The sequence below is a fragment of the Apium graveolens genome, chromosome 11 (assembly GCF_009905375.1).
Source record: "Apium graveolens cultivar Ventura chromosome 11, ASM990537v1, whole genome shotgun sequence".
NCBI lineage: Eukaryota > Viridiplantae > Streptophyta > Magnoliopsida > Apiales > Apiaceae > Apium > Apium graveolens.
This window is the reverse complement of record NC_133657.1, coordinates 34,111,110-34,127,121: the sequence shown is the minus strand read 5'-3', so window position 1 is coordinate 34,127,121 and position 16,012 is coordinate 34,111,110. Positions and strand designations below refer to the sequence as shown.

The following is a 16,012-nucleotide window of genomic DNA, read 5'->3' as shown; positions in this document are numbered from 1 at the left end:
TCCAGAAGACAAAAATACTCATGTCCCGCCAATCTGTCAAGCATCTGATCAATAAATGGAAGAGGGAAGTGATCCTTCCTTGTGGCTTTGTTCAATTTTCTATAATCCATGCATACTCTCCATCCTGTAACTGTTCGAGTAGGGATGAGCTTATTCTTTTCATTTGCGACCACACTGATACCTCCCTTCTTAGGTACACATTGTATGGGGCTCACCCACGAGCTGTCGGAAATAGGATAAATGATGCCTGCATCTAGCCATTTCAGAATTTCTTTCTTCACCACCTTCTTCATGATGGGATTCAGTCTTCGCTGCTGTTCCACAGTTGGCTTACTACCTTCCTCTAGCAGAATTTTATGCATACAATATGAAGGACTTATCCCCTTGATGTCTGCTATGGTCCATCCTATAGCCGATTTGAATTCTCTCAAAATCCTTAAGAGCTTGTCTTCCTCACTACCTGAAAGGTCAGATGAAATAATAACAGGTAACATAGATGAATCACCTAAAAAAGCATACCTCAAGTGTTCAGGTAATGGTTTGAGCTCCAAGGTAGGTGCTTCCTCTATTGATGGTTTGAGCTTCCCTTCAGCGTTCTTGAGGTCAGAAGTACCAAGAGATTCAAATGGTATGTCCAGCTTTCGCTTCCAGGGAGAAGCGTTCAGATATTGTAATTGCTCGTTGCTATCTTCATCATCGCTGTCAAAATCCCCCACTAAGGCCTTTTCCAATGCATCAGACATTAGCATGTGATCGAGTTCCGAAGTAACCGCAGAATCAATCACATCCACTTTTAAGCACTCCTCATCTTCTGTAGGGAATTTCATTGCTTTGAATACGTTGAAGGTCACATCCTGATCTTGGACCCGCATAGTAAGTTCCCCTTTTTGCACATCTATCAAGGTACGGCCAGTAGCCAAGAAAGGCCTCCCCAAGATTATGGGAATCTTCTTATCTTCCTCAAAATCCAAAATAACAAAATCTGCTGGAAAGAAGAGCTTATCCACCTTGACGAACACATCCTCAACTATGCCCCTTGGGTAAGTAATGGAACGGTCAGCCAATTGTAGCGACATGTATGTGGGTTTTGGATCAGGCAGATCCAGCTTTTTAAAGATCGACAACGGCATCAGATTAATGCTTGCTCCCAAATCACAAAGGCACTTGTCAAACATCAGATTGCCAATTGTGCAAGGAATGGTGAAGCTTCCTGGATCTTTCAGTTTTGGTGGTAACTTTTGTTGTAGAACAGCGCTGCATTCTTCCGTGAGAGCAACGGTTTCAAGGTCATCCAGTTTCACCTTCCTTGAAAGAATAGTCTTCATAAACTTCGCATAACTAGGTATTTGTTCCAGAGCCTTAGCGAAAGGTATATTGATGTGAAGTTTCTTGAACACCTCCAGAAACTTCCCGAACTGTCTATCCAGCTTTTGTTGCTGCAATCTCTTAGGAAAAGGTGGTGGAGGATAGAGTTGTTTCTCCCCTGTATTAGCCTCAGGAAGAGTGTGTTCAACAGTAGTCTTCCTTGGTTCCGCCGCTTTCTCCTTTTGCTTAGATTCTTCACCTCTAATTTCAGCTTCTACTTCTTTTGCCTTTTCAGCATCAGCTACTTTTCCAGACCTTAAGGTAATAGCCTTGACTTGCTCTTTAGCTTCCTTCCTGCCTGGTACTTCCGTGTCACTGGGAAGAGTGCCAGGTTGACGATTGAGCACTGCATTGGCTAATTGACCAATTTGATTTTCCAAAGTCTTGATAGAAACCGCCTGACTCTTGCACAACAGCTTAAGTTCCTCAAAATCAGCACTAGTAGGTGCAGCTGCACTTCCCTGTTGAGGATATGATTGCCTTGTAGCATACTGCTGTGGTTGCTGGAATCCAGGTGGGTTAAACTGTTTACTCACTCCTTGCTGATATGGTGGCTGAATAGCATTCTGACTATTCCCCCAGCTGAAATTTGGATGATTTCTGTTGTTAGGATGATAGGTCGCTGGTACAGGCTGCTGTTGTCGCTGATAATTATTCACATACTGAACAGATTCGTTTACAAGAGAACACTGATCCGTAGCATGAGAACCTGCACAAAGCTCACAAACCATAGCTATTTGATTAACTCCATACGTAGCCAGAGAATCAACCTTCATTGATAGCGCTTGGAGCTGGGCTGCAATAGCGGTGGCTGCATCAACTTCCAGAATACCTGCTACCTTGCCTGACGTCATACTCTGAGTTGGGTTTTGATGCTCATTTGCAGCCATCGTCTCGATAAAATTATACGCCTCAGTATAGCTTTTAGCCCATAAGGCGCCTCCAGCTGCTGCATCGAGCATGGGCCGAGATTGGGCCCCCAAATCATTATAGAAACCAGTGATCACCATCAAATCCGGCATTCCATGATGTGGACATTTTCTCAACATTTCCTTGTAGCGTTCCCAAGCCTCGCACATAGATTCTGTAGGTTGCTGCGCAAACTGAGTAAGAGCACTCCTCATAGCAGCAGTCTTTGCCATTGGATAAAACTTCACCAGAAACTTTTGCGCAAGATCTTGCCACGTAGTGATGGACCCAGCTTGTTCAGAATGTAACCAGTCTTTAGCCTTGTCCCTTAGTGAGAATGGGAAAAGCCTCAACTTGATAGCCTCATCAGTCACGCCATTATACTTAAAAGTGCTGCAGATCTCGACAAAATTCCTTATGTGCATGTTGGGGTCTTCAGTTGCCGCTCCTCCAAAAGAAACAGAATTATGCACCATCTGAATAGTGCCCGGCTTGATTTCAAAGGTGTTAGCTTGAATAGCCGGATGAAGGATGCTTGACTGAATGTCATCAATTTTAGGCCGAGAAAAATCCATAAGAGCTGGATCAGCTTGAACAATACGATCTCCCATGTTTACTGGTTCTTTCTGCTCAGTTCCTGAATCCGAATCCTCAAAATCTAACTTCTCCGGAATATCAAGAACTTCGTCTGTCTCCTCAGCTGTATCTAAAGTCCTCTTGCGAGCACGAGAACGAGTTTGCATAAACGCTTGCTAAAGTACCTGAAACACAACCGAAAAAAAAATAAGTAACTACTACGTCCTAATCACTGAGTCCTAATGACCAATGATGGTAAGTACATAAACTAAACAAATACGCCGAGTCCCCGACAGCGGCGCCAAAAACTTGTTAGGGCGAAAACACGCGCTAATATTCACGCAAGTATACACGTTCGCAAGTAATATAGAATACTTTCTAGTTCGTTCCCTCAGAGACTCAGACTAAATTATTGTCTAATTAAACTCACTCACCAATGTATGATTACTTCTCAATGTTAAGATAATAACACTTAAAATTGTTGATTAAATATTAACTATAATTAACTACTTAACTAACCACTTAACTAACACTTCAATTTATCAATAATAAAACACTCATGAGATCAACTTCATTATTACTTCCTTCTATAGCCATTGTTATTACCTTTAGCATGTGACAGTGATGATATTAATCGAATAACACGAAACTGATAAAAGCCAACTTTCATTGTACTAACACCATTCTACCAAGCATCCACAATTAAGATAGAAGTTGAATAGTCATCAATTATGTTGAGTTCCTATATGTCTACAGAAATTGACAACACAACGATTTAAGCACAAGTTATTCCTTTTTGATTACATAGGGCAAATAAAACTGTTAGAGTTATCCACTAATCATGCTCAACGTGCATGAACCTATGCTAGCATGGCAAGTTCTAAATCTCAAGATCCACCGTCGCTTCACAAGAGATTAACACCCTATCTTATATGTTCACGACGCACATAAGACGAATACGCACAACCAATACTAGATATCAAGCAATCATCACACACTAAAGTATTAAACAATTAACTAAAGAATTCCATAATAAATCTGTTGCAACCCCATGATCACGATTAGCCCATAATAGAACTTATCGCCATCATGGGTTCATATGAAATCATGATAAACAAACACAAGAAAATAATAACTAAACTAATTATATTAAAACAGAGTACGTCACAAGAGTAAATAAGTCAAAGCAAGAAAACTAGCATCCAATGTTACAACGAAACAAGAATCACAAGAAAATATGCTCCCTCTTCGTTGCGGTGTGCTAAATCGGTCTTCTTCCTTATCTCCTTCGCTTCTTGCGTAAAACACAATCTAAAACATAATCCCATTAATACTCTCCGTGAAAACGTCTCAAATCTACCTATATAATAATCCCATGAAACTCAGATTATATAGAAGTTGGAAGCCAAACAGAAGTAGAAGTCTAAAATAATTTATCTTTTTCCCCGACCCTGCGCGGCCGCTCAGCATAACTGCGCGGGCGCGCAGGTTGCTGTGCGGCCGCTCAGCATTGCTGCGCGGGCGCGCAGGCCTCTACTGGAAAAAATCCAGGTTTGTTCCGTTCCTTCGCCGTAATCTGCCCATTCCTTTCCTCTCGCAATGGTGAACACATGCCAAGGCTTATTCTTGATGATTCCTCCCCCAAAATGCAACTAATACCCTGAAATGCATAAACACTAGAAAAACGCATCAAATACACAAAATACTTGATTTCAAGATACCAATTTAAGCCATTTTAAGACGTTCTAAGTGGTATAAAATGTCACTTATCACTCAACTTCGAGAAGCACATTAAGAGGGTCATCCCTCTTAGACATATTACCCACACGTTGACATCAATCACATTTCAAAACAAACTAATGAGCATCTTTAAACAATGTCGGCCAAAAGAAACCTGCTTGAAGAACACGAGCTGCTGTCTTTTCTCCACCATAATTTCCTCCATAAGCCGTTGAGTGAAAATCTTGCAAGATCCCCTCATTTCGCTGTAAGGAATACATCTCCTGATAATTTGGTCAGCTCTTTGACAAAAAAGAAATGGCTCATCCCACATATACCACTTCACTTCATGTAGAAACTTCTTCCTTTGAGCATAAGATAAGTCGGGAGGCATGATATTATTCACAAGGTAGTTCACAATATCTGCGAATCACAGTTCTTCTTCTTACACTCCAAACAGCTGCTCGTCAAGAAAAGATTCATTTATCAATGTTTTATCCAATGAAGTAGCATTAGGATTCTCTAAACGCGAGAGATGGTTAGCGACTTGATTTTCAGTCCCCTTTCTATCCTTGATCTCTAGTTCAAATTCTTGAAGTAAAAGAACCCATCTAATCAATCTAGGCTTCGATTCCTTTTTTGAGACTAGATATCGAATTGCAGCGTGATCAGTGAAAACTGTCACCTTAGTCCCAAGTAGATAAGATCGAAATTTCTCAAAACCATAGACAATAGCCAAAAGTTCTTTCTCCATAGTAGTATAATTTAGTTGAGCACCATTTAGGGTCTTACTAGGGTAGTAGATCACATAAAATATGTTGTTCTTCCTCTGCCCAAGAACTGCTCCAACTGCGTAGTCACTTGCATCGCACATCATCTCAAAAGGTTCTTTCCAATCAGGTGCAGTTATGATCGGTGCCGTGATTAAGCTCTTTTTCAATGTCTCAAAAGCTGCAAGGCACTCGTCATCAAACTTGAAAGGAACATCTTTCTCTAGAAAACTGCACAATGGCTTTGAAATCTTAGAGAAGTCTTTGATGATATGCCTATAAAAACCCGCATGATGAAGAAAACTGCGAATTCCTTTAACAGAAATAGGTGGAGGAAGATTCTCAATGACCCCCACCTTGGCCTTATCCACCTCAAGACCTTTACTAGAAACCTTGTGCCCGAGAATAATGTCTTGACGCACCATAAAGTGACATTTCTCCCGATTGAGAACCAGATTGGTCTCAACGCACCTCTTGAGAACGTGTCCAAGATTTTGCAAGCATTCATCAAAAGAATCGCCAAAGACTGAGAAGTCATTCATGAACACCTTCACATTCTGGCCAATCATATCAGAAAAGATGGCCATCATGCATATCTGAAATGTGGCTGGTGCACCATACAGACTAAAAGAAACTCGTCTGAAGGCGAAAGTACCAAATGGACAAGTGAAGGTTGTTTTCTCCTGATCTTCTAGAGCGATACAAATATGATTGTAACTTGAATAACCATCCAGAAGACAATAGTACTCATGACCATCCAACTTGTCAAGCATCTGATCAATGAAGGGCAAAGGGAAGTGATCCATTCTAGTGGCTTTGTTCAGCTTCATGTAGTCCATACAAACTCTCCACCCCGTGACTGTTATAGTAGGAATAAGCTCATTATTCTCATTTGCTACCACAGTAATACCACCTTTCTTTGGCATATATTGAACCGGGCTTACCCATGAACTGTCAGAAATATGGTAGATGATCCCTGCATCTAGCCACTTAAGAATTTCCTTTTTCACTACCTCCTTAATGATTGGATTGAGTCTTCTTTGCTGCTCGACCATAAGCTTGCTACCTTCCTCTAGCAGAATTTTATGCATGCAGTAAGAAGGGCTAATTCCCTTAATATCTGCTATAGTCCATCCAATTGCCGATTTGAACTCTCTCAGAATCCTTAAAAGCTTTTCCTCATCACTACCTGAAAGGTCAGATGCAATATTAACAGGCAGAGTAGATGCATCACCTAAAAACGCATACCTCAAATGCTCAGGTAAAGGCTTAAGCTCAAGAGTGGGAGCTTCCTCAATAGATGGCTTGAGGCGTTTAGGAGCTTTATTCAATTCTTCCATTCCAAGAGATTCAAAAGGCATATCTATCTTCCTCTTCCAGGGAGAAGCATTCAAATACTGCAATTGTTCTTCACCTCCGACATCTTCACTATCTGAATTCCCCGACAAGGCTTTTTCTAAGGCATCGGAACTTAGCAATTGATCAAGTTTTGATGTGACCACCGAATTGACCAACTTCACTTTTAAGCACTCCTCATTATCAGTAGGAAATTTCATAGCATTAAACACATTAAAAGTAACATCCTGATCCAAAACTCGCATTATGAGCTCACCCTTCTGTAAATCTATCAAGGTTCGGCCAGTTGCCAAGAAAGGTCTTCCCAAGATTATGGGAATCTTCTTATCCTCCTCAAAATCAAGAATTACGAAATCACTAGGGAAGATGAGTTTATCAACCTTGACCAAGACATCCTCCACAATACCTCACGGATATGTAATAGAACGGTCGGCCAACTATAAGGTCATATAAGTTGGTTTGGGATCAGGTAAGTCCGACTACTTGAAAATTGACAAAGGCTTCAGATTGATGCTAGCTCCAAAGTCACATAAGCATCTGTCAAAAGACACTTTTCCTATAGTATACAGAATAGTGAAACTTCCTGAGTCTTTAAGCTTCGGAGGCAACTTCTGTTGCAGCACAGCACTGCATTCCTCCGTGAGAATGACTATCTCTAAATCATCTAGCTTCACTGTCCGAGAGAGAATACATTTCATAAACTTTGCATAAATAGTAATCTGCTCAAGAGCCTCAGCGAAAGGTATGTTGATATGAAGTTTCTTGAACACCTCCAGAAACTTCTCAAATTGCTTGTCCAACTTTTTCTTCTGCAACCGCTTGGGAAAAGGTGGTGGAGGATAGATCTGCTTCTCCCCTGTATTACCCTCAAGAGGAGTATGCTCAACAGTAGTCTCTCTTGGTTCCACTTCTACTTCCTGCTGCTCTACTTCTTTCTCAGCCTCAGCTTCTTCAGTCAACACTTGAGTTTGTTCGAGATTCACAACCTTTCCAGATCTTAAAGTGATTGCATTTACCTGCTCCTTAGCTTCCCTCTTTCCTGGCACTTCAGTATCACTAGGTAGTGTAACAGGCTGACGATTTAGCAAGGCATTAGTAATTTGCCCAATTTGATTTTCCAAGGTCTTGATAGAAATGACTTGATAGTTGCACATAAGCTTCAAGTCCTCTATTTCAAATTTTTCATTGGCTTGTTGTAGCTGGAGTTGTTGTCTTGGTGCATATTGTGGTTGCTGAGAACCAGGGGGTTGTACTGCTTAGTTGGATACTGCTGATAGGGTTGTTGAACCGCATTCTGAGTGTTACTCCAACTGAAATTAGGATGATTGTGGTTGTTGGGATGATAGGTGGCTGGAACTGGTTGTTGCGATCGCTGGAAGTTGCTCACAAACTGAGCTGATTCACTAGAAATTGTGCACTGATCAGTCTCGTGGGCACCAGCACAAAGCTCACATACACTAGCGATTTGATTAACTCCATAGTTAGCCAAAGTGTCCATCTTCATCGTCAAAGCCTTAAGTTGGGTTGCGATAGCAGTAGCTGCGTCCAACTCCAGAATTTCTACGACTTTTCCCTGAGTAAGCCTCTTGGAAGGATTCTGGTACTCATTAGCAGCCATCAGTTCAATAAGTTCATAAGCTTCATCGTAGCTTTTAGCCCACAAGGCTCCTCCTGATGCTGCATCAAGCATGGGTCTAGAAGTATCACCCAATCCATTGTAGACACAGTTGATAATCATCCAATCAGGCATGCCATGGTGTGGGCACTTCCTTAGCATCTCCTTATATCAATCCCAGGCCTCACACAGAGATTCTCCAGTTTGCTGAGCAAACTGAGTAAGAGCATTCCTGATTACAGCAGTCTTCGCCATAGGGAAAAATTTAGTGAGAAACTTTTATGCAAGATCCTCCCAAGTGGTGATAGACCCTGCTGGTAGAGAGTGTAACCAACACTTAGCTTTACCCTTAGAGATAATGGGAAGAGGCATAGTTTGATAACATCTTCAGTCACATCATTAAACTTGAAGGTGTCGCAGATCTCGATGAAATCTCTGATGTGCATGTTAGGGTCTTCAGTAGGAGAACCCCCAAACTGAATTGAGTTTTGTATCATATGAATCGTGCTTGAATTGATCTCAAAAGTGTTAGTCCTGATGCCTGGTCTGATGATGCTTGACTGAATGTCATTAATTTTAGGCTGAGAATAGTCCATCAAAACCTTCGGATTTTCCGCTTGATCACCCATCTCTACTAAAGCTGGTTCTTCAACTTTCTCTTCTTCTTCTACCTTCTTCAACACTGATCCGTATAAAGTTCATTAATATGCTCAGGCATTGGAGGAATAAGGTTGGAGTCATTCGAAGCAGTTATTAGAATCAGTGTGAAGACCTCAAGGATCCCTAGTAAAGTTGGTTATATTTGGTAGAAGACTTAACAGTGGTTTGTACGGGTATAATACGAAAGCCTGAGAGCAGAATTAGTCGTCTGTGGACCAGACCCGTGCACGAGATGTCAGTGATCCGTGAAAGGAAACGAAGTATTATTTTTAGAAATACTGTTAAGTGGTTTTTGCACTCGAGAGGATTGAAAATATTGTGAACTGCAGAGACACGGAGATTAGGAGGCCTGCAGATACAAAGGAGTACAGCTCAAGGATTTACAGGATTTATTTTAATCAATGACTAATTTTTGATTAAATGAATAAATGGAAACTATTTCATTTATTTATTTAATTTTATATCACAATTGATTTTAAAATAAATAAATTAAATATTGATTTTTATTAAATGAATAAATGAAACTCAAAACATTTATTTATTTAATTTAATATCAACTTTTAAATTTTGGAAAAAATAAACTGAGGTTTGTTTTTAATTAAATAAATAAATGAAATCAAATTGCATTTATTTATTTAGTTAAATTAAAAATCAATGATTATTTTTTTAATCAAGAAAATTCCAGTCGATTTTCAAATATATGTACAGAATTGATTTGTACGTGTAGTAGTGTACAGATCAATTAATTGAGAGAAGCTCTGGGTTATTTGCAAAATAAAGCAATCAGTTTATGTACAAAGAATGAATGGGAGAGCTGGTTTGGTTCTACTGCTCGGGAACCGGCTGCAAAACAAGATTTCAATTCAACTGTACAAGAAATAAAGGACAGCCTGGTTTCTGTTTTTAACTGAGCGGCGAATCACGCGTGTAGGCGCCACAGACATCCACCCCTGTTTCCCTTCCTACGCGTGCTTCGCACATTTCCCTCCTGCCGTTTTGTTGTGCTTTCCGCGTGAACATCCCTGACATGGTTGTATGTCGTACAAATTAAATAAAGGACCTCTGTTATTTCTTTTATACAAACACAAAGTTCAAAAGCAAAAGAAAACAAAACAGCCGATCTTTTCAAATACGTCACAGGTTATAGCTCTCTAAAATAAGTCGCAGTTGCATGTTTGTTAATTCAGAAAGAAGAATAAATATAAGCAGGTTGGTGAATTCTGTTTGTGCGTCGCCAGTTAAGTAAAAGAAAAGGGGGAGGCTGTTGTACTTCTCTTGGTCACTCAAAACAGTAAAAATAAAACAGCCTTCAATTTCTTGTCAGTCGCAGGTTGAATTAGAATTCAAGGTCGCAGGTTGTATTTTTCTGGTCGCCAGTTGCACCTATTTTATGAGTCACAAGTTAATTTTCCCGGTCGCAGGATACCATTTACAAAGCTGTAAATTCAAAATATATGGACTAAAATAAGCCACGTGTCCCTCTTCTCTCTCCAACCTATGATTCTATAAAATCAATCAGCAACAAATGGATCTGTATCTCCTCCATTTTTACAAAGTGCGAAACTCTTGAAGTTTTATCCCAGCACTCTTTAAAAGCTTGATTTTACAAAGAGAGATCATGTCCAATTTGTTCCACACCAATTAAAGCCTTACAAACTTTTAACATTCATTATTTAAAACTCTCTTGATTGTAATCAATACCTTTTGATAGGAGTTTTTAATTTTTAGAGTGATAAGAAGAACCCTAGATTTATAGCTCATTGCTTTGGTTTTTTTATATTTTTTACTTCAGATCTTTGTATTTGGAGTTTTAAGAAACCCTTTACGGTTTAATTTTTAATAACAAGAATTATTCCGTGAATCTGCTTGTGTTTGTTTATTTTGTTTTCGAGATTATTTGTCCGCTACAATTAATTAACGAAAAACGAAAAACATACATTCACAAACGAAGAACATACATTCATCCCCCTCTGTATGTACCTTTTGGACCTAATAAGTTATTTTAACATTCGTTCATGCATTTTCTTTAACTCGACCCCGATACTTCTAAATGGGCATATATAGCTTTCAAAAGTCTCCCCACTCTCTTGGTTTAAACCATCTAGTGACTTCATGAGAGATTCGTACACTGGAGGAGCCAGGAACTGACTCGGAAAAAAATTCTTCACTTCTCTCCAAAACTCGATAGCTCTTGAGGAAAGTTGTTTGAATAAACTATGGGCGTTACCAACAAGAGTGGTAGCAAGAAGCTCCCTCGTTCCTTCGTTAAAGCGATTGAGGAAATCGACCGGATTGGTTATGTCTTTATACTTGAGGTCTCCTCCTTTTTTAGGAAAGCTTGACCATCCTTCCTTTTTTCCTTTGCTTTCCAAGAGGTGTACATAGGCTTATTTGGGATGCACATTCACCTCGGCTTCCGCCTTATCGAATGCTTCTTGCAATTTTTGGCTTATATACTCGTTTTGTTTTCCATTAGTGGGTACATATTCCTCATCTTCGTTTCCCGTGACTACACTACACTCCTGTTGTTTCCATTCAGTTCAATGACTGAGCATCACCAAGTTTTGGACGATCGTAGGCCTCTAGCTGAGATTCTTTTGGACCAGGGTCTGTACCCCGCTCACCATTTCCCATCTCAATGCCTGCTTTGAGATGCACATTATCCCTTTCGCTCATTTAAGGGACAACTTCCTGACTCATAAGCAACATGCCATATTGTTTCAACTTCTTTTGTGCTTCCAGAGGCCAACATTTAACACCTTCTTCCATCTCATCTGTAGGGAAAAATATGTATTTGCCAACTCCCATATCCTGAGTTTTCTACGTCATACATCATCTTTTTTGTAACCTTCCCATGTTGTTCCTCCAATCCTGTTCCTCCCTGTCTGCAGTGGGGGAATCCAACTTGCATCGAGATCTTTCCTTCACGCCCCATAACTTCACTTCATCAGAGGAGAGCACTGTTCCCTAAAAAACCCTCTTCAGGCATCCTTCTTCATACTCATTATAGGTCAAACTAGAGATAGTGTCCTATTACAGCAGTTGGTTGTTCCACAAACGAGGCTCTTCAATGTTAGTTTTTTTTTGCCAACCTTTCTTCTCAAGAGTTTAATTTCCTCCTGTAATAATCTCCCTTGATCTTTGACCATTTCATTAGTGATCTCGACTTCAAATCCACTTTCACTACTACTTGAGTCATTTCTCATGGAAAAATTATTTTCGGAGTCCCTTTGCATCCTTCCAATATCTCGATAATTAAAGCCATCCTTCTAGTGCCAACGAGAAGCTTTTCATTACACCCAAAGCTTAAAAAAATACAGAATTATACTTTATATGCGTCTTAAAATGCGTGTCGGACACTATCTCGGAAATGTAAACAATCGGAAGGGACGGATGGGTATTTTTTTTTCAAATTTAAATAGATCTAAATAAAAATATTAAAATAAGTGCGTATATGTATAATTATTATCAAATCATATAATTTAAATTTTTTGAATAAATGAAATTTGAATATTAAAAACTCCAATTCAATTTATATTTAAATTTTTTGAAAAATCCATGCATCGCACGAGTTCTAAACTAGTATTTTCATAAAATCAAACAATGGAAAGCAGAACAAAGTATGAAATAAATAAAATTCACCTGCGGCCAGAGTCACATTTCATTTACCAATGTTAACAAAATTAGAAGTTAAATAGTAGTAGTAGTAGTAGTGACCAACTATCTTTACACGCTCAAATCAGCCAATCACATCCATCTTCAGCTCATCACACGGATCACAATTCTGCATCATCTGATGAAAAGCTAATCCAACGAATAAAACCACACCCCTCCACTTGTTAAAATCCCAAACCCCAAATCTCGATCTATAAAAGCCAAGCCAAAGCAAAAATCCTCACCATAAAAACCAAACAATTCAAAATCAATGCCAACAAATTAATTTCAAAAGAGACGTCTGGGCGTGGAAAGGAAGGCAGGGGATTGGGCAAAGCCGGAGCCAAGAGGCATCGAAAAGTCCTTCGAGACAACATCCAGGGCATTACCAAGCCTGTTATTCAAAGACTTGCTAGAAGTGGCGGAGTCAAGAGGATTTCAGGTCTCATTTACGAAGAGACACGCGGCGTGCTTAAGATATTTTTAGAAAATGTTATTTGTGACGCAGTTACTTATACAGTTTATGCTAGAAGGAAGACTGTGACTGCTATGGATGTTGTTTATGCACTTAAGAGGTAGGTCAGGACTCTTTACGGGTTTGGTGGGTAGATTAGATGTCTTTGAAGAGGAATTTAGTAAAAACACCCCGAGTGAATATTGCCGGAATAACTAATTTTACCCTTAAATTTTGGGTATAAGAACTAATCTGCTCTCCCAAGCTTCAGCATTGTGATCGCAGCTTTAAGCTCTTCTATAAAAGTGATGGGGGACAAAAGAGTGTTTGGGACTGAATTAGCAAGAAATCCGAGAAATAAGTGTTAGGACCTTAATAAATTGTAGAGGGGGGCGAATACAGTTAATACATTCAATTCGACAAAGCTTCAACAGAATCAACAGTTTTTATATTAACAGATAAAAACTGATTACAAACATACTCTCTCAAAAGGATGAACAATTATCCTTGAGAGGTGCTAGGTTATGCAAAAGATATAACAATTTTATCAATGCTTATAGCATGAACCTAAACTATGCTTTATATAGAGCACAGCTACACAATGTATAAGGAATCTTATTCTATTAACAACAAGGAAACCTATACAGTGCTTCCGAGATAAAGTCTTTCACCACCTTGAGTTCTTGTTTCCTTTTCCTTATCGAAGATCAACTGATGTGACAAATACTGATTACATCATATGTTGACATCATCATCCGTTGAAATCATTATCCGTTGACATCATCATCATCTATTGATATAAGTTCTGATGTGAACTTCTGATAGTTTCTGCTTGATATCATCAATTGTTCCTAACAATCTCCCCTAACTTGTTCATTATGGAAATATGGACAAGTTCCAATTGATGATGTCAAAACTATCTAAATGAAAGGATCAAGTATGCATATTCAATCTTGCTTCAATGAATATCAGACTTTACTCTTCATTCTGAACTACTTCTTTAACTTGAGCAATGTCAGAGGTTAACTTCAGTTCATCAGCCCAATCAGCTCCATAAATCTTCCTTCTTTGGTGAGCTTGGTTGATTTCTTCTTCACATTTTTTTCAGTATCATAAGCTTGAACTACTGTAAGATTGGATCTATCAGTATTTTAAATTTAGTATCCTCATATACTAATTTCTTCTTTGCAACAACTTTGGCTTTATGCTTTGAAATCTTTGACTTTTCTCCTATCTTCTCTTTTCCTTTAAGCATCTTGTCAACATTTACAATAACTTGAGATCTGAGATATCTTTAATCTTCTGTCTGATTGATATCCCTAATAACTACACCTCTGGTTGGTCTGTTAGAAGGATCATCTTCATAAAGTACTTGAGAGATAACAGCAATATCAGCATTTGTTGCCTTCATGGAATTCTTGAAGTCTTCCTCCATTTGCCTTAGTTGTTCAAGATCAACTCTAGGATTTTCTCTTACAAATATTCTTCTACTCACCTCAGAGTCAAATAATTGAATCTATGGATCCTTGTAGAACATAGTTGTCTTTCTTCCTTTTACTTTCAAAGTTTAATGATATTGACTTGCTTCAACACCAACTTCTATCTCCAGAATATCTTGGTCTTCATCAGCAGCAGTTGTGACTTATAATGATTGTTGCATATCTTGGTCATATTTGTAAATCTAGTGATTATTTTTGATGAACCACTAACTCCAACTAGCTCTTCACCTTTTCTCCTTTCACTATCCTTCTGTCCCCCCTTATTACCTCCATCAGGATTTTCATCATGAGAATTTGTCAATGTCAGCTGTTTGCATTTAGATTTAACAATTTTCTCCCCATTTTGGCATCATCACCAAGCAGTAGAGAAAGAATCAGCTCCATTAAATTATGTACTTCTGTAAGTTGATCAGATATTTGAACTTGTTTAGCTTCCAATCTAGCTTGACTGGCTTCAATTACAGTTTGCCTAACAACTATTGGTACAATTTGTTTCTGAACTTCCTGATGAGTAGTCATCTTTGAAGCAATCAATGATTCTTTGATCTGATTGATTTGAGTAGTAGTTGCTTCTTGAGCTGTATGTAAGGATCTGACAACTAATGTTAATGCTTTTAGATGATACAGCCTATCAGGATTCTTGATCTTCTGTTCTATTGTTTCCAGATGTGCAACAGCTTGTGATCTGGAAATAATACATGTATCATCTTTCCAATAAGCATTCTAGAGGTTATTAAAATAATCTTGCTTCTTTCTAGCATGTAACTCTTTCATTTTCTGTTGTCTCACATGCATAGGCATATCTTCAGGGAAGAAAAGATCATCTTCCGGATCTATAATAGCATTAGAAATTTTAGCTTCTTCACCATCATTAGATTCTTCAATAGCAATTGGATTTTGCACTAATTTATGAACTTTATTACAAGCTTCAGCATGTAGAATAGAATAATTATTTTATGCAGTATATCATCCAGCAGCTTCAGAAACTTCCACACCTTCAGCGGTTAACTCCACATCTTCAAGTATCATAGATAAATGAATTGGAGCTTCGATATTAACTTCCAGAACTTCAGTTCCTGTAGAATACTATGGTGATTCTGAAATGGATGAAACTTTATGAATGGACTGTTGTGCTACTACATCTTTAACAACAACAGGGATTTTCTCAGGTGATGGTAAAGTAGAGTGTATGGACTATTTTTCAACAAAAACAGGTATTGTCTCATGTGGTGGAATAATATAATGTATGGACTATAAGAAAATATCAGTACTTAGACTTGCAGGGAGATTAATAGCCCTTGGTACATCAGAGTTTACTTGAGGTTCAAAAGACTGTTGTTCAACATCTGTTTCTTTTGTACTCTGAGCACCTGCACATATACAAAAAAAAAATTGTCTCTCTATTCTTTTAAAGTATTCTCACTACTCCTCACAC

General features: G+C 38.7%; 2 non-coding genes and 1 pseudogene across 2 annotated transcripts; all 3 read left to right on the top strand.

Moving 5' to 3' along the window:
• The first annotated feature begins 2,385 nt into the window (after positions 1-2,385).
• On the top strand, positions 2,386-2,492 carry LOC141698839 (small nucleolar RNA R71). Its single transcript, XR_012565339.1, has one exon. It is a non-coding gene; the product is annotated as a small nucleolar RNA R71 (small nucleolar RNA).
• A 5,951-nt stretch (positions 2,493-8,443) lies between these two features.
• LOC141699262 (small nucleolar RNA R71) lies at positions 8,444-8,550 on the top strand. Its single transcript, XR_012565737.1, has one exon. It is a non-coding gene; the product is annotated as a small nucleolar RNA R71 (small nucleolar RNA).
• A 3,765-nt stretch (positions 8,551-12,315) lies between these two features.
• LOC141695445 (histone H4-like) lies at positions 12,316-13,233 on the top strand (annotated as a pseudogene).
• Positions 13,234-16,012: the final 2,779 nt, after the last annotated feature.